General features: G+C 38.9%; 1 long non-coding RNA gene across 1 annotated transcript; it reads left to right on the plus strand.

Moving 5' to 3' along the window:
• Window positions 1-24,114, plus strand: LOC306858734. The gene is made up of 5 exons (XR_013783227.1): window positions 1-661; window positions 1,560-1,630; window positions 2,460-2,559; window positions 4,452-4,498; window positions 21,179-24,114. It is a non-coding gene; the product is annotated as an uncharacterized lncRNA (long non-coding RNA).
• Window positions 24,115-27,663: the final 3,549 nt, after the last annotated feature.

Genomic DNA, 27,663 nt, shown 5'->3' on the forward strand with positions numbered 1-27,663 from the left:
GGACTCATCGAGCTGTTAATCTGCAGAACGGGTCGAGCACGACGGGCCCGTGAATTAAAAAAAAACAAAAAGCCCACACAGCCACCACCGTTATATATCCAATGTGAATAAGAGTAAACCGTGTTATTTTGTGCTGATATTAGATAGGTCAGCGGCTGCTGTCTGGCTCTTGTGTAACGGTCGGTGCGCGCGCTCTCGTGTGTGTGTGTGTGTGTGTGTGTGTGTGTGTCACCTTAGTTGAACTTGTGTGATCTAGTTCACGGTAGCGTGAGGCTGTCCGGTGGCTGTTGGGAGGATGAACATCTCTTCTTGATTATTACAAATAACCAAACTAACGTTACCCTTAATAGACGCAGTGTGTCGTCAGATTTGTTTGTTTTTTTGGTGTAGAAAACTCTTAGATGAGAAGGTTTTGATAGTTTACTCGCAGACCGACTGTATTAACGGTCGTGTGTTAACCTCGTTAAAGTGTACGCACGACAGGAAATCTCAGCCTGAACTTGAATAATAAAAACGGTCGTCGTGGTTTACCGAACGACTCCCGTCAAGTTTCTTTTGTTTGTTTGTTTTGCCGCTGGCCGTTTCTAACGACAGCTAAAGGAGCACGAATGATTCAGATGAAGCTAAGAAGCGGATGAAACACTGGGGTAACGTAAATAATGTAAGTTTAATCATGTTTTAGTTGGTACCGTCGGTCGTTTTTTTTGTTTATTGTTTTTATTTCGCGGTTACGCTTGATTAACTTAAGTTAACTTACATGCGCCAATCGTATGGGGCATTATTGAACTGTAGCCTAGTTTTCACAGTTTATTTTCCTGGCATCAAATGTAAAATATATGTCGAGCACGCACTCGAATGAATTAAACGAGGAATAACGTTAACTCATATTTTATTAGTGCATGTCGAGGAGAATAATGGAGTTATAGACACATTAGAGATAGAAAAGAGGTCCGTTTCTCATGGCCAGACGGTTTTGTTCACGCTTTTCAAATAATGGACCGTGCTGCTCTCTTATTTGGGTTTGAGTAACATTAGATTCTTCTCTGTTATTGAAGGCACCATGAGACTGCTCTGGTCTTCTCATTTAAAAGAAAAAATATATCTAGTATGTGTATTTCATAAATGGGGTTGCTCACTAAAATATTCCTGCCAGACTTATGTATTTTTTACAGACCTATTTCAGTCTAGTCTATATCAAACTGGGCTGAGGTTGTCGACAGTGTGTCATGCAACATAGTGAAATTAATAAATAAATCTCAACTGATATTATTATTACTAAAATAAAATATTCTACGACCCCTTTGTACTGAAAATTCATGCTCTAATATCTCAGTTGGCTTCCTTGACTTGTATCAGGCATAAACAAAGTCCTCAGACAATATGCCCCTTTTAGAGTTGATGATAATGCAGTTATCGAAAAATACAATACAAGTTATTTTACAAGGTTTTATTTCTCTAAATGCATATTGCTATTGTTGTAGATGTTTTTTGTTTGTTTTTACAGCCAGTGAGAATGGATCTTATTCTGAAACGTTAGGCTGTGTGTGTCTGTGTTGCAGTGGGGCTTGAAATGGCGAAAATCTCTTTCGGACTCAACCCAGAGATGGAATGTTCGTCCACCTTTTATCTGGTACGATTTTATCTTGATTTTCTTTTTCTTTTCAGAGTAAGCAAAAATATTTGAATGTGATAAAAATCTGCTGTTATATGCCAAAAGTGAGATTATTGATATCTGTGAACTGTTTTGTGCAAGTACATCAGAGAGATGTTGAATAATGAAGCCTATTGAATAATGTAAACTACAGTTTCATGCGCGCACAATGCTTTATTGTGCATATGTGTTTTGTAATGTATTATTATTATTAGATTTGAAAGTGCATTGATTTGTGCATCTCATTATGTGTCTGTGAGGCTTCTGGTTGTTAACCACTCTGTGTGTTACACACATATGCTATAACATGTTAACTAACATCCTTTGAGATTTGTTATGCTGATTATGCGATTACCAACCCAGGTTATTATGGCCTGCTTGTGCTCTAATTTCCTTCTGTGAATCAGTTGCTAAACTGAAATAGGCACAAACTTTTTTTTTTTTACTCAGTAGAAACATAAACAACTTTAAATATATTTTTAAAGCTCAATTTTATCACCACCAGATTTATTCCTCCATTTGTAATACGTGTTTTGAATTTGTTGTCAGTGGTAATTTTGGCAGACCAAGTGCATTAGAGAAATTCAGATGTGCTTTAGTTGTCCTTATCGTTGCTTGTTTGCATTTTGAATAAATAGAAATAGCCTCTAAAACTAAGCAGAAAATCTAATTTTTTTTTAAAGCATGGAGATGTTTTAGGTATTACTGAGGTTTTACATATGCGTGCCTCTTAATGTGACCCAACGCTCACTGTAAACAACAGCATTCATTATTTTGAAGGGCCTGTATGTTTTTATTTTTTCCACAGTCTCTTTTCTAGCCATATACCTTCTGAGAGAGGAGGAGACATTCAGAATGCAGATGATGTCAGTGCTTCAAAACAACTATAAAAGAAAGAAAAGAAAAAGGTCATCCGTCATTTCAGCAATCTTTTTCCACTTGTCTTAATGTTGTCACTCAGCACTGGAGTTACCTTGCCAAAAATATCTTTTCATTTACATCTCCTGTCGAGGAAATAACCAAACCGCCGTCGAACACAGAGCTACGTAACCCAAGGCAGGAAGGCTCAGGCCAGGCCGATGCTGAGAGCGCACAACCGAGGCCAGATCGCATTCCATAGGTCTTGCGGAGTTTGCAAAGTGTGTGTGCACGCTGGAAGTGTCTTTCCATGACTGGCCCCTGGTGCTACAGCCACGCCAAACTGTCAATCCCACAGGAATGTCTCCCCAAATTCGCTGCAACAGATGACAGAAATTTGGCGTATGGTATTGTCATATTCTTTTTCTCTCAGCCTTTTTTTTGCTCCATCCCTCCTCTGCTTTTGTGCTCGGCCTCAAGTTCTTCAGTGCACTCTCTCCTTTTTCTCTTGCTGCATTTCAGCAGAGACAGAAGGCCAAACATGTAATGTGTCAACATGACCTGGACTCAGTACTGTAATCTGAGTGTTTCGCTTGGCCTTTCGAAACGATTTGATAATGATGACGGCTCGTTACCGCCATCTTTTGCTAAAACGCTTTGAAAATCACCAGATAATTGAACAAAGCCAACCAAGCCCTTCAAGATTACAAAGAGGCGAACAATCCTACGCGCTCTTTGCGCCGACAGAGTCATAAATACATCTGTCTCGTCGCTGGCCTGCATCCAAAACGGTTTACCTCAGTTAACCCTTCGAAAAAAGCATACATCATTTGAAATTTAAAATGCAATCCCCACAGGGAGGGGAAGGCGCCTCGCCTAACCTGACACATTCACACAATCAATCCTCGCTTTTGTGTGGCTCTCAGATACAAGCGGCCGGATGATTTGAGTGGCCTGTAGTGTCAGCTGAGGTCAGGGGCGTGTCCTGAGCCTTTAGCCTGTAGCCTGTCTGAAGCTGGCACTAAAAGGTTGCACAGATGTGAGGAAGAGCCGTTAGAGCAATGCGTGTCCGACAGGAGTCGGGAACATTATAGAGCACAGGGGGATGTGCCTAAGCTGCTCAGATTCCGAGTGCAGCAGAGGACAGTCAGACTGACACACATTCTGCAGTCATGGGATTGTGTTTTACCTGTCATGCAGGGAGATGTCAGGTGACGCATTTTGTGTGCGCATGTGCACGGGGGAACTGAGGCTGTGCGTGTGATTTATGTATGTCGGCGTGTGTGCGCGTTCGTTTCAGAGAGGGAACTTGTGGGTATGAGCGTGGAGCTCTTAAGTGCTTGACCTAATTTCGCAGGCAGAGAAGAATTCGGCAGTGAAGGCCTTCCTCTGTTAGTGTGAGGTTGCTGTGCTGGGTGTTTCCTCCCAGGGTCTAACAGGAAGCTCATGTTTGAGTTCATTTGAGGACAGGGAGAAGGCTTTTCTTTCCACTGTGGATCATTCTAGAGAGGGGGAGAAAGCCAGGGCCTCAGTTCTGAATCGCCCTTCTGCAATCTGGCATGTGTTTTAGCTCCTTATACTGCTGTATTGTCTGTTTTGGCTGAACTTAGGTTTTTTTGCTCCTGCCAAGAAAACATCTATTTTTTTGGGCTTACAGTGAGCAGAAGCTGAGATCCTGAGTCAAAAATGACTTAATGAATCCTGCGAGCAAATGAAACAATCCCCTGCAGGGCTCTTTTCTGCTTCCTCTGGTTCGGTTTTACATTCCAGGCTCAACTGAGCAGGGTCGTGACCCATGAAAATGCTGCGCTGTTCACGACAGTTTTGGATTCATATGCACAGCACAGATGAGCTTATGGACAGTTTTAAAAATGAATTACAGTGTTTGTGCATTTCATTGAATTTTAGTGAACGCTCATAGGCTATGCTTTGTTGTTCACAGGTTTGGGGGCTTTGGACGACAGACATGTGTGTTGCAGGACTATGCAGGTGAGAAAAAAAATTGACACTAAAGTGACAAACAACACACATTTGCAGTGCCACTCCATGCCACAACAAGCCAGTTTTGTAAAGGAACTCATATTTAGCATTAATTAAATACATTTTTATCAAATTCACAATTTTTTTTCATTTACATTAATTTATCACATGATTTTATCCAAAGTGGCTTAAAAATAGACATATTTTCCCTAACTGTTTTGTTGCATTGGAAGCATTCTGGATGTACACACATTTAAATTTTAATTAAATGTTTAAAAAAAACAGGTTCAAAAAGTTTCTTTTACAATAATAATTATTTTACAGTATTTAAAGATTTCGTATAATCATCGTCTTGAATGCACGCTGCAGCCAGTCTGCAGGCTTGCAGTATTCGTGTGGTCTCTTTGAAATATGAATTCTGTGTGGGAGTCCTCTCTATTCATCTTCTGTGAACGTTTCATGTTGATCGTTTAGTGAAGTAAGAAGGTATCAGGTACTCTAGACATGTCCTTTCCAAATTAGAATGTACATGATACGTATTGCATAATCCTAAATGTTCTGATACTTGATTACATGTTCAGAACATCATACGCAGATCAAAACTTTCATCAGACAGTGGGGTTGTTCAAATCTAGGGCACGTCTTTGAGAGCTTATATCTATGGTGGGCAGAGCAGAAAAATGATGAGGATTGACCTGTTAGTCTCCCATTGCATCAGTTTGACTGAAATTAGAGGCAGATTTGGGATGAAAGGTTCGCAGTATCCATATTGTCTGAAAATGATCACTTCAACGTGCCTGTGTTCATAACCACACTGATCAAACATGATTTATCATAGCGGTGAAGTTGTTGTCTGATCTGCAGGGTTGGTTTTTGGCTTCTTTGTGGCTGTCTTTCTCTAAATATGTTCATCACTGTGTAGGTAGACATGTTGGATTTTACATGGATTTCCAAGTGCGTGAAATTAGCATGACATGAACAAAAACATTCTGTCTTTCTGATCTTTTCCTTTTACAAAACATCCCAGTATCTCCCAAATAATTTTATTTACTCCAGACTCAATGCTATCAAACTTTGTAAGCAATCAGATAAGTATTAGGAGGTTTGCTTCACATGTTTCAATCCCCAGTGCATGTATTGTGCAGTGGAGAAAAAGAGAGAGGAGGATGACACTTGAAACAGCTGGTTTATGAAGATGCACTGTCTTTATAACTCAATCATCTAATGGTCTCTTTCACACATTAGACCAATTTGCTTGTCTCCTGCAGTGTGGATATACTCTCAGGCCATGTGCCGTTTGCAGGTGACATGCAGATGTTTTCTTGTGTGTTCTGATGCTCCCTCTGTTAGTACTTAATGTGATTTTTGCAGAAATGTTTCTCGTCTCTCTAGCAAAGAGTCTCATGTTTACACAAGCTTAAAGAAAAAGCATCCTTTTTTTTTTAATGTGTGGCATAACCATGACCAGTGTGACACTGTCATGCCTGGTTTCATCCCAGTCTTTGCAGTCCTTTTTCCGTCTGTACAGACTACAGAGTTTTCTTTGAGTGACACATTAACAGATAAATAGTGATAAACAGAATATCCACATGGTGGAATACTTTTAGGATTATTTGATTCATGAATCTTTTTTTTTGGATAATGGCCGCTAAACTGTATACAGTAATTGACCCGTCCAAACAATTTCCTACACAAATGTGCTAGTTTCATGTGTCGTATTTCTTTGCAGTCTCACATAATGAAATTAATTAAACTCAAATCAATATTTCATGTCCATTTATTTATTTAAGGCGAGACACTACAGGTGAATAGGGTAAAATTTTTAACTAGCAGATATCACCATGACACTTTCCCAGTTGATTACCTACATTAAGATGAGAAAAAAATGTATTACAAAGTTTCTGTAAATTTATGTTTAAATATGCAAATTAGGCATTATCTAATTAAATATGCACTAATTTGCATATATTTTAAAAAACGAAATCTCAGAATTGGATAAAGCCAGGTTCAAAATTATTTTTTCATTGTGTTCACATATTAGATGGGAAAAAAATTACAGAGGGATTTATGGATATCTACTTTTGTTATCCTGTAAATCAGAATATACTGTCAATAGCCTTAAAAAATGTATTTTCGCCATGTTTTTTGGAATAAAATGTTATATAAATCAGGCTAGGAATAATATATTTACAAATCCCTCTGTAATTGTCTTCATAATATAACTAGGTACAAGACTGGAAAGTTTGGTGTATATAGGTGCTACTGAAGTGGAGATTTCGGACTTGGAGTATGAGAGAAAAGTCATTTTGAGAAAACGGGCTTTAAAGATTTATATTGTAAAAATCCACACATTTTTATATGAAAACATTGCTAACAAGCAAAACAACTGGCCAAGTAAATGTTTATAACAATGTAGACCATGAACAATGACAACTGAATAAAACAACATTGCCAAATAAGACCTTCAACTAACCACAGAGAAGCACAAATACAGACACAAACTTATCATCAGAACTGCAAATCTAGTCATCTATGTCCATCGGAACACAAAGGTCACCCATGAGGGTTGAAAGCCTAGCTCTCCATGCCTGCACCATATGTAGGCCCCTCACCCCTCTCTTGCTGATGCCTTTTCAGCTTTTTAGCTGTGCTCAGAGTCTTAAAAGTTGAAATGGCCATACTTGCAGCTGCCTCAACTCTACTCTTACCTACAAACACTGTTTTTGGACAGCGGGCCCAAATGACGGAGTTGAGGCACTCATTCGCATTTTGAGTGCCACCATGCTGCATGCGCTGCAGCAGGCTGTCACTTGACATGCGGTGGTATACAGGTATCAGCTTCTGGCCCACCTCCCGAGACAAAAAGTTTCCTGCATGGAGCCTGTGGCTCTCTGGAGTTTCTCCATTTTCCTCCGCTCTCCTATACCAACACCAGGACAGGTAGCACCTGGTGTGCAAGGGGACTTCGTCACAGGACATGCTATGGAGGAGACCAGCCCAGATCTCATTTTTCATTTTCTCTATGGAACCCTGGTTATTTAAAATTGCCCCCCTGCAATAATTTTGTAATGTTTTAAATTTTTTGGCCGTTAATTTTCCCAGACCCTCCCCCCCCAATTTGCGTTCAGCACTTAATTTTCGTAGTGCTGTGCCCATACGCTTATGGGCATGGTTGATGCATTCTAATTTTACTACCTCATGCCCAGGGTATGGGTTGAGGGATACCACCTCCCTGAATGCAGCACTGTCCCCATCTGACAGCATCTGAATGTATCTCAGCTGGTGGCGACTCACAGACCTGGCCCACATCCTCTTCGCTGCCTCCTGCTCCATAGCCTTGCTTGAGCCCCTAAAATTTTGTGCACAGTCATGCGTTTCTCTCCAGCTGTCAATTTCCTCATCTGTAATCTTTCCCTCATGCCTGGCAGCTTCTTAAAGGGCACAAGCATGGCAATAGGAGGATAGAACCTCAAAGTCGATCACCAGTCCCGTAAAAATATCGATGCACACCCCGATCCCATAGTGTGATGTGAACCCTCTTTTCTGCCAAGTGCCATCAAAAGACACACTGATATCTATCACCGCATCTGCATCCTCTCTCAGCAACTCTGCCACATCTGCATCAATATCTGCATATTCCTGCCTGACCTGCTCCCTGGTCCTGTGAAGTGACTCAAGACCTCTCTCAATTTCTGCCGCTAAAATGAAATGTGTATTATATCAATAACTGTTCATTTGTTTTGTTTTTATAGATACAGCACACAGAAATCTGTACTGTAAAAGTAAAACTGACCACCACAACACAACATAATGAATGAGATGGCACTTTATTCTATTCTTATAAATCTTATAAATAAATAAATAATTTCATCCATAAAAACAACTATTGTTACAGTAATGTTATGTTAGAAGGTGGTAACAGCCACACGTATTGGGCTATTTCTGACATTAGAAATTCTAAACCTCCCATCGACAGCTTACGTTCAGATGCGCTTCCCGAGGGCATTTCACTGGGTAATCCATCACTAATTTTCCTTTTCCCCCTTGCAAGTGACAACTGCTGTACTCTTTTCGATGATTGACGCGAAGTCATTTTCATTAATTCACTCAAAAGATCCCGCGGAAAGCTTAACCAAACAAGGAAGCGTCAACGCATACCATGTCATGTGACGATTCTGAACGAATCACGTTGTCAGAAATTGTCTTCAGCCAATGAGATTGCGCATTTAGAGTTAAATCCCCTCTTTTACTTTCACGATTGGTTGCTGATAAAAAGGAAATGACCATATTTGGATCCGACAGCATTGTACAGAAGAGAGAGAGCTTTCCAGCAGTATACGTGATGACTGTGTACAGGCAGAGATCGCGGAGCAGCATGTTGATTTAGAACGCCAACTTTTGTTGAATTTATGAGAAATCTACAGACGCAAACAGACAAAGTGCAGTAAAATAAAGACCTAAATGTGTATTTCGGACTTTTTTTCACCACAAGTCTGAAAGAAGACATGTTATTGAAGACAAATATCCAAAAATCTCAAAATTGACCAATAAAAAAAAAACGATGTTTTTGCCTGCCGTGTCTCGCCTTAAGTAGCTGCACAATAAATGCATTTATATAACACATAAGAATTGTTACAAATACAGTACATGTATATAGTTGATTTAATCAGTAATTAATAATATAATTAATAGGTAGAATTAACTTAAATTATGGCATTTATCAATATTTGCTGAAAAAGCCACCAAGTGAAGACTAATTCAAATACATTCTATTTTAATTTTTGAATAGATACATGCACATTTTATGCATAAATATATATTTTTAATATAATACATTATAATTATATTTTTGTTTCCGTAAAAATATTCCGTAAACAAATTAAATGAAAATCACCTACAGTTAGGGCTGGGTATCGTTCATCGTTCAAAAATAATTTATTTTATCTTTAAATTATTGAAAATCAAAGTTTATTTATTTATTTAGGCAAACAAAGGGTGTTTACTATTAAAATTAAAACATGGAAGAAATGTTGTGTGATCATTACTTTAAAAAAAATAAAAGTTTTAATAATTTTAATAGTAGCCTATAGTAGCAGTATGTACTGTCTGCTGAACGATAGTAATATATTTCGGCCGCAGTGTCTTCCACGTTAAACCGAACTTTTAATTTGACGGGTTGCCGTAAATACCTTTACAGTTCTGTGTGTAATTGATATGACGCTATTTTTACTCAAATCAAATGGTAAAATGCTCATGAAGGGACTCTCAGAGCAATCCTGGAGATGTTGTTCATGCGTTTATGTCCTCATTTAGTGAGACGGCAAACGCTGAAATCACCACGAGCATCACGCGCGCTTCAGTCTGTGTGATAAACAAAACGGCGCGATATAGAGAGCAGACTGCTCTGTACGCTTTATATTAACACATGCAGACAGACAACTGTTTTGGCTGTTTTGTCATATCACGCTGTTTTTTCAGCATCTTGCACCACAGGTGCCATGTTTTAAGACACTGTGTCAAGTTAAAAAATATTGCAACTTTGAAAAATGCATGTTCTCTTCTGCTCCGTCCAGCTGTAACATAAGTACCCTATCTGTATGACTGTGAGCTACTCCATCTGCTCTCTGTAGGTGCGGGTTAATGGAATCAAAATCAATTTCATATCATAGCAAAAGCTTCCAATTTAGCCATCGTTACATCCTAACTTCTTCCCAACTACAGCAAATCACGTATTTTCACTGACATAGACCAAAGTAGGACTTTAGTTTGCATAATGATAATGAGAGTCAGAATTCGTGGCATTATCTTGCGTAGTAATAAAATCATCCAGCTTCAGCGGAGCAGTGTCCTTGAGTTATTTCATTGTTAGAGATCATAGCCATGCATAAAATGTTATTACATAAACTTTTTGTTTGGCATGTAATAAATCTCAGAAGTCGCACAGGCATTTATCAGCAAGTGAGCTGCTTGTGCCTAATGGTGTTTTAAAATTATTTACCTCACCGTCAGACTATGACTAATGTGGTTTTTATTTGACTGACATTATATGACCTGTAGAACTTGTTCATGCATCGTCTTCCACCTTCTCGCTAGTTATAATGACAAATGAGGGATGTTGTTTGTCACAGCGGCATTTGTCTTACATATCACACTTCCTTTGCTTATAGGTTTCTCTTTTTCAAGAGCAAAGAGTTTTTGTTTGTTGCGAAGTAATGTAATTTTTATTCAGGTTCTGCAGTAGTAGTGCAGTAGTGAAACTTTCTATTTTTTGTCTTTAAAACTCTGTTGATTGTGACATCTCCTGACAAGAGCTGACAAGAATCTGCCCATCCGGTGGAATAAAGCTCTTTCCAGCTCTTTATTGGTAAAGATCCTCCCTTGCCACATTCAAGTGACTATTGTGTCTACCTTAAGCAGTTCCGTTTGTTATTCTATGATGGATTGCCTTTTCTGCATTCACAACAAAAAATTTAGAAATAGCTGTCAATTAATCTTTTTTTAAGAACTGAGAAGCAAAACCATGTTTAAAGCTGTGTTTACTTAGATGTGGCAATATTCTGACACTATAAGAAAACAAATTGTAGATTTCCCCAAAAAGTGTAGATTTTGGCTCTGTGACGCTATTAAAACATTGTTCTTTGTTTGAACACCCCGACACAGCAACTTTGACTTGACCATTGGCTTGAGTTTGTTTAATTCTTTAATGAGAATCGTGACATGAACAATAAATGCAGAAAAAATCAAAAATGCCGAATGTTTTTTAAACAAACATCCACTGAAACTCTCATAGACCTGTTTTGTTTTTCATTAGACTGTTGTTAGTGTTGAGTTTGAAGGCCCAGCTCCAGACGAGGGCTGCTCCATGGGTAGGCCAATGTTGTATTGTTGGCAGAGGCTCATTTGAATAGCCCTTTAGTATTTTGTGTGTGCAAGTCAGCGCCATTTGCATTTGTTCCAGTCACAAAGGTTTACAGGTCAATAGAGACCAAGCTAACATGCCGAGGAACCCTCTCTCCTCTTATTCTCCTTTCTCTCCTGTCTCTCAACCTTCTTTTGCCCTTCCTTGGTTGTCATGATAAACTTTGCCCGTCTCCCTGGGAATGTGTTTGTGCATGTGTGTGTGTGTGTGTGTAAGTGTGTGCATGCGTGTGTGCGTAGCAACACCTCAGATGTCTGGTGAGTGATTAATTCTAAACTGGGAATAAGATTGAAGAGAGGCCCCTGGTAACTCTCAAGCAAACACCAACAATAATTTGATTATCACACTCGAACATGCTTATTTAGCCCGTGCATGGTCGTGCATGCGTGTGTCTGTAGATCTGCACACTGAGGCAGAAGAACACAGAGCATACCTGATTAAATGGAGCCCATTCAGGACTGTTGTTTGTAAGCAGTTTGAATGGCTGCAGTGCTGACACATAGCTTCTTAGACACGTACACATAGACAGAACCAGAAGTCCCAGGTCTTCATAATTAATCCTAGAGTGAGCTCATGGCCCAATCCTCAGAGCTTTAACTTTGTACTTTCCATATGGCACACTTGTGCATACAGTGGTATGAAAAAGTGTTGGCCCCCTTCCTGATTTTTTTATTTTATTGCATGTTTGTCACACTTTAATGTTTCAGATCATCAAACAAATTTAAATATTAATCAAAGATAACACAAGTAAACACAACATGCAGTTTTTCAATTAAGGGTTTTTTTTTTATGAAGGGAAAACAAAATCCAAACCCACATGGCCCTGTGTGAAAAAGTGTTTGCCCCCCTCCCCCCTGTTAAAACATAACTGTGATTTATCACATCTGAGTTCAGTTTCTCTAGCCACACCCATGCCTGATTACTGCCACACCTGTTCGCAATCAAGAAATCACTTAAATAGGACCTGTCTGACAAAGTGAAGTAGATCAAAAGATCCTCAAAAGCTATACATCATGTTGAGATCCAAAGAAATTCAGGAACAAATGAGAAAGAAAGTAATTGAGATCTATCAGTCTGGAAAAGGTTATAAAGCCATTTCTAAAGCTTTGGGACTCCAGCGAACCACAGTGAGAGCTATTATCCACAAATGACGAAAACATGGAACAGTGGTGAACCTGCCCAGGAGTGGCCGGCCGACCAAAATTACCCCAAGAGTGCAGCGACGACTCATCCAAGAGGTCACAAAAGACCCCACAACAACATCTAAAGTACTGCAAGCCTCACTTGCCTCAGTTAAAGTCAGTGTTCATGACCCCACCATAAGAAAGAGACTGGGCAAAAATGGCCTGCATGGCAGAGTTCCAAGACGAAAACCGCTGCTGAGCAAAAAGAACATAAAGGCTCGTCTCAGTTTTGCCAGAAAACATCTCGATGATCCCCAAGACTTTTGAGAAAATACGCTGTGGACTGATGAGACAAAAGTTGAACTTTTTGGAAGGTGTGTGTCCCATTACATCTGGTGTAAAAGTAACACAGCATTTCAGAAAAAGAACATCATACCAACAGTAAAATATGGTGGTGGTAGTGTGATGGTCTGGGGCTGTTTTGCTGCTTCAGGACCTGGAAGACTTGCGGTGATAAATGGAACCATGAATTCAGCTGTCTACCAAAAAATCCTGAAGGACAATGTCCGGCCATCTGTTCGTGACCTCAAGCTGAAGCAGATTGCAGTTGCTGCTGCTAAGGGTGGCCCAACCAGTTATTAGGTTTAGGGGGCAAGCGCTTTTTCACACAGGGCCATGTGGGTTTGGATTTTGTTTTCCCTTCATAATAAAAAAAACTTCATTTAAAAACTGCATGTTGTGTTTACTTGTGTTATCTTTGGTTAATATTTAAATTTGTTTGATGATCTGAAACATTAAAGTGTGACAAACATGCCTATTTCCTAAATCCTAATTCCTAAATTATCAGGAAGGGGGCCAACACTTTTTTACACCACTGTACATGCGCACATACAGAGAAAGATGTTTACACATGACAATAGTTTCTCACGTGTCACAAGCTCCTAGTTTTTTTTAGTTGGGGGGGGGCATTTTAAGAATTACAGTTTTTGTGTAAATGCATGTTTTTATTTATAACAAGTACAAGTTTAGTTGCATTCCTTCAGTTGAATTAAAGAAATAGTTCACATAAAATTTACAATTCTGTCATTATTTGTTCAGTGTAATGTCATTTAAGTTTCTTTTTTTCTGGGTAATTTACATTGAGTTATTTACAGCAGAATGGCCAAGCTCTAAAACAAATAACTTAAAAATGTTAATAATATTACTGTTTGAACCTAGTTTACAACATACTGCTTTGGAAAGAATTTCATGTTGGTCTATATATATTTTTTTTTTTTAGATACAGGTGTCTTGCATAGTAAAAATTGCAGTAATGCTGTATCATCATGAGCATGTGTAGCTCAAATGTGCTTTAAATATGAAGTCCTCTGGTAGAGCAACAGTGCCATAGCCTACTTTTTGTCTTTATCAGAGACATTACGCTGCAATTTTTTAAATACTTGTATTTATTTATTGACTTATTTTTAGTCAGAAGCTAATGTTTTAACAAAATGTTTCCATTTCAGTCTTGGATAGCACTCATGACCATCTGATATATCATGCACTGTAAAAAGTGAAAATAGGCAATTGATTTGGTCTTATTTTATTAGTTTTGTCTAATATAATCAGTCATATTAAGCAATAGTAAGTAATACTTTATTTAGATTAACCACATAAGAGAATGTCTATTAGCACTGTTAGCTTTTCTGACATTTTTATAGTGCGTGCATTTGCACTTTTGACAATGTTTTTAGTGTGGCCGCAGGAAGGCAGTAGTCAATCTCTGCATCTCTCTTGTGGCCTGTTATTGTCCCCTCTGAGCTGGACGTGTGAATTGCAGCACAAAATGTGGGCTGCTGGATCAGCATGCATGCTACATAAAGACTGCTTTTGTTATAGCATGCACGCTCATGACCGCTGGCATCTATAGCCCCTCACCCCCAACCACACCAAACTCTACCGGGCTGAGTGGAGAAACCCCCATGGATGAAATGGACAGTGACTTTCAGTCTTAGAAGCTCACACCCATAAAACTTTATAGCAAAATTAATAAATAAACTTTAAAAGACTTGTATTTTCCTTCTGGGGACAATAAAATCTTATCTTATTCCATTCCAAATCTAATTTAAGTGAATTTGTCTCATTAGAGTTTCATTATATAAGGATAACACAATTCTTAGCTATAGATCAGGTAACGTTCCAGTGCAGCGTAACTCACTCTGTTCGCCATTTGCTATATAATTATGATTTGAAAATTCCACACCCTTTAATGCTGTCGGTAGATGACGAGCAGAGCGTGTGGCACTTGAGCATGCGTGTCTGTTGGGCCTCAGTCGACTCAGGCCTTGGAACTGGAGCGATGACGGCAGACGTTGCCTTGCAGCCACCGGGCCGATATTGCACCATGTTCACCTCAGCCTATTAAAGGTTGGGATTCCCATCGGGAGAACACTCACGCGCAGACAATTAATGGAACAAAAAATAATAAGAAAAACCATGACAAGATAATACGTTTGCGATAATGAGCCTGCACTGACCTATAATCATCCTTTTAAAATGAATTTTAACCAGGATAACGTCCTTGAACGCCAGCAATGACAAGTGCCACATTCCGTGTGGTTCTACTAAAAATTGGATGTTATTATAGACTTGCGATGATGACCTAGGCAGAGATTGTCATTCCCAAGAGAGCAAGCTGACCTCTAGGCCATCGTTTCATGGTCCTTCAGGAATGATTGAGAAATTATAGATTATAAGGGATTTTTTTTATGCTGTATTAATTACAAAAAACTAAAATGTATATAACTAAGATCATCTACAAATGCTAGTCTGGCGCAGATGATGTGAGTATGCTCTAAAATTTAACAACTACATAGTGACTATATTTAGTCTGAAGCTGAGCTCAATTAAAAAAACAAATTACACTGGAAAGTTTGTTTCATGGTCTTGCCATTATTAAAACCATGCTTCACTTATCTCTTTATTTAATATAGAGAGTAAATCAGCAGTAAAAAAACCCAAACATTTATGTAGGGCTGGGCGATAAATCGATTTTATCGATTAACTCGAATGTGTAGTTTACATCGATTTGTTTGAATGAAAATCGTTTTTCTCTTTAACATACGCCGACGCTCCCTTCTGGGCTCCCGTAATTCCAAATGAGCTCAGCCCTCCCTCCACGCGTTTACCATATAGGGTTTGGCCGATAAACGATGCTACCGTCCATCGCCAATGGCTGATAGATAGACATCATGATGTTAAAGGCCTAACGTTACTTCGTTTTTGTATGCGTACGCTAGCGTATGCGTGCAGTCAAACGTGCAGCCTTTCAAAGTATACTTCATTTGAAGCGGTCGGCGCACGCTCTCTAGAACGCTTCAACCATGTTCAGTGTCTGCTCTATTTTTCCCCGTTAAGTCATGACTGATAACAAATATTTTTTAAATCTTTTAAACCAAAGCTGAGCTGTCTCATACCCTCTCGCTCACAAGCGCTTGTCAATGTGAGCGTCTATTGTTGTAGTCTCAGCTATTTTGATGTCTGTCTTTTAGGTTCGTTTTCAACTGTGAAACAACGGCCCGGAACAGTGTTGCCACCATGTGGAAAAACTGATTACTGTTAACTTCAGTGCGCATGTGCTACGCTCGTGACCCCCCCAATTTAAAGAAAATTACGTGTACTATGGAACTCCTTAAAGGGAATAAATACGAGATGGGAGGAAAATATTTATTTCAATACTTTCTCTCACTGTTTTATCATTGGGTAATTGTATATAAAATTGCGGGCATCAGGGATTGCGCCTGGCATTGAAACTGCTTTTGAATGCACGATAGCTTTTTAGTTTCACTTTCACTTTCGAGATTCGCGATGGCATGTACTGTTTATACTATGGAGCAGCAGTACTTAACACACATTTTACAAGATCAGATGTTTGTCAGTGGTGATGAGGATCTGCAAACCATTCGTCATCGTCCCGCCAAAAAACAACCAACAGTCACTGATATTTAATGCTGTTGAATGTTTTGTTTGCACTTTATCAGAACTATCTCCTATCTACTGAATAGCAATATGTTAAATTTATGTTTAAAGAAAACTTATCAAAAAGGGTCACATAATTTTATGTTTTATGTTATGTTGCAGGGCCTGCCATCTTGTCTTTTTGGCTTGTTTCTAATTGCACTTTAACCCCAAGGGGAAAATCCAGATCAAGTCCCAGAAGGGAAAATCAAAACAAAATGAAGTTAAAACAATTTCTTTGTCATCGGCAGATTGATCTTAAGTAGGGAGAAAAAAATAGATTTAAATCGTAAATCGGATTTTTTGTAAAAAATAAAAAATTGGGGACGTTTTTCTTAGGCCATATCGCCCAGCCCTACATTTATGTGAAGAATTTCATTATCCAGAGGGTGTGATGATATCAGAGCATCATCCGGCACATCCCATGCTCCGGTCGTTGACGGTTGTGGGGTAAGAGGGTTGACTTGGTGTAGAAGGCTCAGCTGGGGCAAATCCTGGAGGTCTCGTCCACTCTGAGGCAAAGTGACGTGGCACATGCAAAAGCAGTCTGTGCTGGCTTTTAAGAGCCAGAACTGTCCCCATTCCCCTCGTACACACACACACACACAGCTCTCCAGCACTCAGGAAAATAAAGAAGGACTGGGGTGTTAAAATGTATTATTAGAAGCAAACCAGAATGGACAGGCCGTTTTTAGTGGAGATGAGAGTTAACATGCATCAGAGGTTATTTAGGGGGGAGTAAACGGCACTGAATGATGCCTGCGCTGCGTGCTGGGGAAATATTTGGATACGGACATAGCAATTAATTTGAGCATGCAGTTTAAAGATTGAAGGTTTATTGTATGTAGCTTCAAACAGCTTTCCCTCTCTTAAAATGTTTGAATGCATCAGAAGTCATTTATAATTTAACACCGTTTAAAACTTATTTAGAATCTCACATTTTGGTATACCCGAGGGCTGGAGTTCATTTGTGGTTAAATATTTGCTAGTCATTTGTTAGAATAATGACTTTTTTGGTTTATGCCCTTTCCCCTACAGCTTGAAGTGATATATTTGGTTCTGTGAGCTGCGTATGTCTTCTCAAAAATAGTGCACCTGTTAATTTTCAATTGTGCTTTTTAGCTTATGTTTTTATTTTGAAATGGTCTAATAGTTTGTGGTAGTTTCAGAGTTAATCAAAGTGCCACCGAATCCTGCTCCTCTCTCCAAACACAAAGTGCTCAGCAGAAAGTTCTGGAGATTGGAGCATGCGGCAGTTAGCGGCCTTGCAAGTGAGCTCTTGTGAAGTGGACACGGAGAAAGTCTGTCCTGCTGATCCTTTTTTTTTTTTCGGCCCTTTTTCCCAACACGATTGAATTTTTTAAGGTGAGTTACTTTTAAAGTAAAGTAGCTTTTAAAATGTTTCATTGTATTTCCAGCTGTCAGATACAGATAAATTCACAAGTGAAGTAAAAAAAAAATCGCTTGTTAAATGAATTTCTTTTTAACCATTAAATTGAGACCTCCATGATCAACTCTATCCTAATTAATGTTACTGTAGTACTGTTTGACTTTTTTGCAGAAGTAACACATAACAGTACTTAAGTGTGATCTAAAAAATTCCTTATTTCTTAAAAACTGCCAAGCTCAGTAGTTTAGTAACTATATCATGTAAGTGTAAATTTCAAAAATCCCAACAGATGTTATTGCACTGATTTAAAAAAATAAAGAATAAAAAGACGAAAAATAAAAGTATGTAATGTGACTTTCAGATATGTATTAACAGATTTTATAACCATGCTTTTATATTTATTACTATTCATTAGAATAAAGATTATTTTTTAATATTGCAATGCCATTTAATGAAGAAATCAACACATAATAAAATTTATATATAAAAATAGTATGTAAGGAAAGTTTAAGAAGAAAAAGAGCATTTAAATAGAATTATTCTTGTATTATTCCTGTTTAAACCTGAATTCCACAACCCGAGTACACAGTGATTTAGAATAAAATATACATTGCTGAAATCTCTTGTTTTTGCCAAATAAGAGACAGAAGAGCCATTCAGTCATATTTTTCACTGTATTAAACCCATTTTTCAGAGTATCCATTGTTCTAATTCAGAAGTGTGTTAGGAAAATTTTAAAGACTTTCTTTTTTTTAAATTAATATAAATTGCTAATAGGAACAAACTTCTGGCTTTGTTGGATCTCCACTGCCGGAAAAAGAAAAAGGAGGACAAATGAAGTTCAGGTGGTTTGTTAAACTTTTTAAATGAGAACATAAATTGTACAATCTTTATATCTTTCTGTCTGAAGGTGAAACGTAGAAGAAGTGGGTGAAATCTATATTGTCGTTCCTTTTTTCTTTTGACAGAAAGTTAAATTACACTGCATCAGACACTTTTTGTTCTCAATAGATTTATTTCGTCCTGTTTCTTTGTTTGGAAACTGAAGATGTTTTTTCTTTTTATGTTAATAATAATAAATATAAAATACCACTTATGCTATTTTTTTTAACATATGTTAAAAACAATTGTGACATTTCCATTTTTGATTATGCACATTGAAATGACATTCAGCCCTTGTCATATTGTGGTCGGTTTGCATCTCTGTTTGCAATGCCTAATGTGCCTTTTACTTATTTTATTCATTTGTATTGTCTTATAAACAACAGTGTTTACACTACTAAATTACAGTAAATGTATCTGCAATAAATAACCAAAATAAATAAATCCCATAAATTAAAATTACGGGAACAACCATTTTATTTTATTGCTACTACAAAGCAGTTGTTTGCAGAATTTAGTATTATAAAATAATTTTCACATCATAGCATTTAAAAAAATGTATTTCTATAAATGCGTTAAAAATGTGGTCTCACAAATCATCTAATATTAATGTCGCATTCTTTTTAACATCTCTCAAAATAAATATATGGTTCATACCTTTCTTCTGCACAGTCGTGATCTTTTAATGATTTGTGATTGTCATCTTAATAGTGGTCAGATAGAAGATCACACCGTGTAGAAAGCAACTTGCATGCAAACCCAGATCAGACCAATGCTTTTTTTTCCCTGACATTTACTTAGATTTTTTTTGTTTTTACTATATATTTATTTATTTGTTTAAAAAATATTCTTCCTTGCAGCCTTTTTTTAAGCAGTGCTGACCGTCGATGTAATGGCTTGGCACTCTGAACACACACGTTCAAGGTTATGCCTACTGTTTTGCAGAGTCGTAACAATCACACTGCACAGTTTCTTTCGTTACTAAATATCAAGACTTGTTAGACCAAAATATGATTGTTTTATTCATAATTCAGATATCTGCAAAATTACACGCAGGGAGCCTCATCCTGCCTGCGTGGACATAGGCGCATGCTCTTATCAGAGGTGACCGCCATGTTGTCTAACTGTCCTCCATTTTGTGATTTCAGACCTTTACTGTACTGCAGCACAGCTGCCCCACCCTTGCGAAATTATGCAGTCGTATCCCGATAGATCCGAAACATTGACGCTAATCCTTACTGATTTCATCTGGAATTATTGAGCTCTTGAACTTTTTTTCTTTATGGACACAAAATCATTTTTACCTTGTGTGATATTGTTGCTTCAGTGTTGCTGAAATGATGGTACTATTACTGCTCTATAAAAAGCTGTTTTGAAACATCATTTTATTTTTTTCTGTAGAATTGCAGATTCTTTCAAATGCTTTAGTTTGCAGTGGTAGGGCAGGGATGGGAAGTTCTTAAATAATACCATACCAGTAGCTTGGGCTTATGATTAATAAATGTCATCTAGTCTTTTACTACTAAGAGAAAAACAGTTGCCCTCATATTAACTGACAGGACAAGGACAACAGGAAACATAAATGTATTTCACATGGCAAATTTTCTCAAGAGCCAGAACAAGGTGTGTGTGTGTGTGTGTGTGTAATTATGGCATCTTCCAAGTTTGTGGTAAAAATTGATTCACACCCACAGAATCAGTTAAAACATGTAGTAAATTTTCTGTTTTTATTTCTTTAATGTAATCCATCATAACTCTCATTTAAAAGTCACAGGATTTTTTTTATCATTATTATTAGTGTGTTATAGTTTGAAACACTTTCATTTCAGACAGTATCAGTGAAGAGTCAAGGTAGTCATCTTTTTTTATTTCATTGTCATTTATTTTATTTATATCTTATTAAATAGTTGAAAATATAATAACTTTTAAGTTGTTTATTTGCTACTTTTAATTCTTAAAATATAATAAAACAACTAGTACAATTCTTTATAGACTATTCGAAACTTATGCAGAATTTTGTCTTTAAATGAATAAATCGTTTAAATGAATACATTATTATTATAATTATCATTATTGTCAGTTGGTGTCAATCAGTTACCAGTGCTGCGCTCATGTTTCTGTCAGTGGCGCGGCAAGCCGTAAGGGTCATTAAGCGTCTTCTGACTGCAGGCAGAGGTCAAGGGAGTTAATCGGAGTTGATGGAGGGGCCCTCTGAGTGACAGTCCTAAGAGGCTCACCTCTTAATCTCTGTTTGTCTGTGTTTTAGTACTCTTTACCTACACAAAGCAAACAGCACCCTCCCTCTCAATGGGGACCATCCTGCTCCCAGTTTAGCACTTCTGACCTGTGGGTCATGCCCTTTGTTCCTCTCTCTACAGAGGCTGACCTCAGATTTCACCTCTGTAATTGAGGAGTCCTGTAGACACGTGCCCACGGGGGCCCAGGAGAGACCACCACCGCTGCAAGCTCACTGCTACCTCTGCGCCGGAGGAAAAGGGTTGTCTAAAAATATGACGTTTCCTATGTGTCCCAAGCAAAAAAAAATGTTTGGCCAATCAGATCTTGCTATTGTGTTGATCATTTCCCAGCTGTTTTGTTTTCTGTCATGTTGTGTAAAATACTGCTTAATTGGCTTAAATATCTAATACACATACACTGTGCCTTCACAAATCCATTTGGTCATGGGTATGTGGGCATGTTTTTATTGAATATACATTTTTCTCTCTATATACTGTATGTAAAAGATCTTTTGTGAAAGATTACAAAAGTGTACATTTCAGATCTTAAACATGTTGCTTTTTCTGTGGAACTTCAACTCTCATTTGATGAACTAGGCCACCAACTAGGATTGAAATGCCTCTCGCTTCTTTAATCTGTACCAGGCTTGTCTTGTTGTGTTTTAATTAATGTTTTGCTTCTATATTGAGACACTGTTGTTTTTGTCTGTTTATTTGTTTGTTTTTTTTCTCTTCACTGATGAAAAATTGCAGGTAAAAGAAGCTCATGTTATTAGTTTTTACTCATTTCCCTCTCCACAAAAGCATAATTATGGGGGGGAAATGGCATCTCAGTGATGTGCATGTGCAACACATGGCTGCAAATTCCTTAGGATGCTTTTTTAAGTTGTTCTAGTTGATTGTGCTGGAAACCCTGATGTTCATTTGGGAGGAAAAGAAAATATACTCTAAAGGTTCTACAGACAGTTATTAGGATCTGTGATGGTTTGTTAATGTTTAATTCATTATTTTAGTTTGTGCTTTTGACATCCTCTTCAATCGTACATTTAGATCTGATAGGGTTAAAATGTGCATTTTAGTATTTAGTAAGGTATTTTTTGACACAGGAAGTAATGTTTGGAGACCGTTTTGTTCTCTTTGCTTCAGTTTTGATATTCAATCGATGTAATGTCAAAAGATAGGCTAACGTTTTTTGTTATATATCTATAAATCGCGTTGGATGCACTTATTAAATGTGGAAAAAGTGACCAGCCCGCTGTGCATTTTAGCCTTGTGAAGACTCACTATAGCTGTTATCGCTCTTTGGTAACTCTAACAACAGAACACATACACTCTTTTCAAATCACACAAGAGTCTTTTTAAAATGATCTCAGCAATGGTGCATTAAAGTGCTCTGAGGTTGAGCCTCGAAAAGTACCATAAAGAGTTTGTTTTGATTGGCATTTGATCATAGTCTCTGAGCCTTGTGAAGGATGGGGCCTTACAGAACAGCTCACTGTTTGGGAGTTGGCAGCCAACCCAAAACCAAAATTGTATCCTCAAATGAACTTTAATGCAATGTACAACACAACATGTGCGCCAAGTCCCGACTCCCTGCTCGCAAGTCCTATAGTAAACAAGCAAGAAAACGAACGCCTGAGAATCAGCAACAGAGAATGAGAAATAAAGCAGATAATGTGTTATAAGAAAATGAGAAGCGCAATTTTTCTCGTGTGAGGTGCGCCGCCTTCGTGATTGGCCGACAGACGTGGCGCAATGTGACGTGGGCGCGTCATACCTTGTGCCAGAGCGCGACCTGTTGCCATTAGGGAATCAGACTCGAAAAAAAAGGGGTGAGCACTTGGAATTTGATTTAGCTGTAACGGTTTTATACGGGTGCGACTCAGGTTTGGTGTTGAATCGTGGGTGTGGTGTGCGGTATGTAGGAACTAAGTATGTGTGTGTGTGTGAGAGTGTGTGTGTGTGTGTGTAATGAGAGGTCGGTGCCATGAGGGAGCCAGAAAGAGGAGGCCGAGAACGAGGCAAGGAAATCTGGGCGGACCGGTGCTTTCGGTCCCTCCTCCACGTCAGTGTGTGTGTGTGAGGATCTGCGTGTGACAGCCTGATGAGCAGCAGCACCCTCTATGCAGCTATGTTTGCTGGTCGACGAGCATGCTTTTATCAACTCTTTAGTTCGCTAAACGCAGAAAAGGTTCGTGATACAGTCCGAAGAACAGAAGCAGGCACAGGCCCCACACTAGCATGTTTTGGTATGTGTTTTTGCTTTCTCTTTGGGCTTGTTCACAATAGAGAGATCATCTGTTTGAACTTGTATTTAAATGCTGCATTGATTAACCACAAAAAAAGTTTTGCACTCGACAGTACTAGCATGTTTACAAGAGCGCGTAATAGCCGCACAAAGGATTGTTGGTGAAATAAACCACAGAATAACAAAATCTTGAGTCTGTTTTTTGCACCGGACTGTCTTACAAGTTATAGAATTCTGGTTCAAATGGGAGGCGAGACGGAGGTGCACCCCAAACGATCGAAAAACTTGATTGGCGGTGTGCTCTGCTAATTATTCCTGCACCAGGCGGATTCTCAGGTAGGCCATGGCTGCAGTGTGTGTGTGTAAGTGAACGTGTGTGTGTGTGTGTGCGGTCACTGCAGATGAAATCTCCCTGCAAATTGCGACAGATGTTTCACCTCCAGGCCGTCTCAACCCATACGTCTGATGCTTCTCGGGTCAGTGGGATGTACAAAGACACCCCAACATTTGCACGCACCACTTTTCCCCGAACCCTCCATCACAGTATGGTCATCTTTGAACTGCTGACGCTTTTAACGGTTTCTCGTTTGTGATTGCATGTATAGTTATTCACTGCTTTCGAGCTGGAGGACAGCTTCAAGGATCGAGTTTGGTCTTGGCGGCGGAGCGCCTGCACGTTTGGTAAATTGTGTTTGAATGGTTCATAACAGGTATGAGCGTATGTTTGTGTGCACTCTCCGTGTGAACCGGAGTCTGTGTCACGCTTACCTCCTCTCTTCAGCCCTCCCTCCCTACTCAAGCTCTCGCTCACTGGCTGGAGCGGTGATTCAAAAAAAAAAAGAAAGATTGCTCACGTACTCCACTGCCTCTCGGTTTCATCATCAACTTTTTTCCCTCCACTTCAGTTTTCCCTCTCCTCTCCTCTCCTCTCCTCTCCTCTCTTCTCCTCTCCTCTCCTCTCCTCATTACCTCCCTTTCTCTCTCTCTCTCTCTCTGTGCAGATAGAATAAAAAAAAAAGCCTCTACCGCTGTTTCCACAGTTCAGTCTCCTCCCCTTCACCCAGTCTGTGCCAAGAGAAGGAGGGATTTCTGCTACTCACAGGATTTTAACCCTGTAGCACAACCGATTGGCTCAAGCTGCTTCTCTGCCACTTCAGTTCTTCCAGCGCGTCTTTTCCACCACTTCTCTAAACCTCGTCGGTGTTCTTCTGCATTTTCATCACCTCGAGACGCTTTTGATCGGAGCATTTACGGCAGCCGGAGGTGTGTGGCATTTCTCATCCTCGCCAGGGGTTAACGGATCCTTTCCGTTGCTGAGCTTTGAAAATGGCTGTATTCTCCCTGCTTGTTGCGTGTCTCGGAGAAGGGAGGTGCCTGGATTTCTATCACTTTAGCGCCACCCTCTTTCTCTCTCTCTCTCTCTCTCTCTCTATTTTGCCCTCCCTCTCTCATACACACACATGCAGTTCTGCTTTCTCTCTCTCTCTCTTTCTCTCTCTCTGAAAGGAGAGCGGGGAGGGTGGTGCGGTGTTGGAGCTTTTTCTGGGACAGGTGCCAATTCCAAACAAAAGACATAAAAAGGCAATGAGTGAAAGATGCCTCGATCGTAAGAAAGAAATATGTTGCACGATGAAACGCAAGAAGTTTGTGGCGACCGTGTGCACATGCGATTCTGCGCATTCGGCTGAATAGAAATGTTTCAAGCTAAGATTTGAAATACTTTTCTTCTCTATCTCTCTCACAAGAGTCTCTCACTCCTCTGGCGCTCTTCAGCCACTGAAGGCATTTCAGTCATGGGGGGTGGGGGTGAAAAGGGGAGTGTTTTCAAGCTCCTGAATTATTCATACGCCTGGGCCAACGCTGCGATCGGACTGGCTGGGACATTAACATGCAGCAGACATTCTGTTTGTCTGTTTGCTAACATTCCTCATTCAAAGACTTGTTAACTGCAAGATGGTGCCGACACATGCGTCTCTCAGGTTGCTATTGTGGCCAGGGCCCGGTCGTCCCGGACCAGGGGACCGCAGGCAGACGGGTAGCCCAGCGCTGGGGACACGCTGCTGGGGTGGGAGGATTGGCTTGGCCCCTTGGCCTACCTCCTTCAGTCCTTGTGCCTGCTGTGAAAAGCTCACTGTCTCTTCTTCTCCTCTCTCTGTCTCTCTCACTCTCCTTCAACACAGGGCTGGTGAAGTGAGTAGAAAAGGCCTTCAGCACTTGTCCTGGAATGTTTCTATCTACAGGCACATGTCAGTGCTATCCGGTAAGTTGCGAATATTTGAGTTTTATGTAGTATTTGGACATATTTAGTTAGTTTTTTGTTTCTCTGATGTATTTCTTGTTTTCTTGTATTTCTATTTTTGTGTCTTTTAGAATGTGTGTGAAATATTCCTGATATGGTTTTATTGTTTATACGAAAAAAAAAACATTTTATAAACTGTACGATTCCTGAAGAAAATGGCGTAGGGGGTATGTAAAGGCAGTTCATATCAGCGCCCAACAAATATGATGTGCCTCTGTAGTGAGGAAGTCGACTTTCCACAGTGCATAGTTTTGGGGTTAATGTTTTTGTGAGTGAGAAGAGGTATTCTTTTTGGGAGTGAGAGTTTTAAATCGTGTTTTAAATTAAATGCCACGTCAGAGGTTAGTTTGCACAGTTATGCCGTTAAAACTCGAATACACATGACAGTACTTTGTGTTAATTATGTAAATGTTTCAATTAGAGTTGTTTATTTTTTGGTTGCTTTATTTCGATAGTTTTGATGTAAATGTAAAATTCAACTCAAATTCATGTAATTTTGGCTTAAATATATCATTGTTTAAATGATACACATTTAAATTTATCGAACATGACCGTATTTCATTTGAAATCATCAGAGAACAATTTCTGCTATTTATACAAATTTTAACCTATGAATATACATATTAGTTGTATTTATAAAGAAGGCATTTGCTCAATCTGAATGATTTATGTAGTATTTTAAGGCTTTTATTTAAGAAATACATATTACGTAAAGATGTCTTTAGAAATTTTAGTTTTTTAGAAAATAAATACTACCCCAGTGTTCTTTTTTCTGTCTCTCACACTCACACACACACACACACACACACTGCCTCTCTCTCACACACACGTAAAAACCCTCTTATGGCCTTCTTAAAAGTAAATAATTTACAGGTAAAATCGCATTTACCGAATCAGAGTTTACCAGCTGACCCTTGTGTGATATTCAAGAACCATTTACATAAAATAGCATTGTGTTCGATCAGTTCATATCATGTAGAGTTTACAGACATAAAGGTAAACAGTTGTGTTTCTTCATTCAAACGAATGATTTTGGCTCATAGCAGGCTGTTTAGTAGTACAAGTGAGAACACCAGAGGCAGTGCTGATGAAGTGCGTTGGCACAGAAAATGCACGTTGGTTGGCAGTGCCCTCCCCCACCCCTTTTTTGGTTGTGAATGGAGTGTTCCAGAGATGATGTATAGTGTAAAGAACAGAGCAGGTGGCATCATCTAAAGAACGAAGAGGGGGGTTGGAATAGGAACGGAGATTTTCAGGATAAATGTACCCCTTTTGCGCATTTGTACCAAAGAGTTTTCTTTTCTTTTTTTTGTATGGTTTTGACACAAATGCTCACTAGCTTACTTCGTAAATTTAGATGCAATATTTATTCTTAAAAATGAACTGAAATTTACCGTTTTAAGGATAAGGTTTTCTGGGATTTTTTTTCTTAAATTTTGTCATGAAAATAGAATTGCATGTGTGTCAAACTGTGGCGAGGCTTTCCCAGACATGCCGAAAAGCAGTGAGCATGTGTGCACTAACTGAGACACCCGCCCTCGCTGTCACGTACAGACGTACACACACTCTCTCACACACACCCAGACACACTTGCAGCCATGTGCTCCATAGTAGACCTCTGATTCAGCCCTGAATAGAGTTCCCACGCCTCAGTGTGTGTGTCTGTAATAGTTAAGGGTGTAGACCCCCCACCCCCACCCTCACCCTTTTCAAAAGATACTTGTGTACTCTCACACACACACAGTCTAGACTAAAGATGTCTCCTTCATTCTGTTTCGAGGTGTATTTTAACAGCTACACACTGTGAATTGATAATTAGTTCATTTCGGATGAAGTTCCAAGGGTGGAATTTAACGAAGGATGTGACAAAGCGATCAAAACAATTAAAAACCTCATTGATTATAATGAATGTCACTTAAATATTTGCGCATGTTTTTTTTTTAATGTTTCAAGTCATTTTAATTTTCAGTTTAATGTATAAATTGATGTTTTTTTTTTCTGATGGCTGTATGGAATTGCAGCTGAACAGCTTAACATGATTTGCACTAAAAAGGCAATACTTATGAAATTAATTCATGA

This window comes from Barbus barbus (genome assembly GCF_936440315.1).
Source record: "Barbus barbus genome assembly, chromosome: 39".
NCBI classification, from domain to species: domain Eukaryota; kingdom Metazoa; phylum Chordata; class Actinopteri; order Cypriniformes; family Cyprinidae; genus Barbus; species Barbus barbus.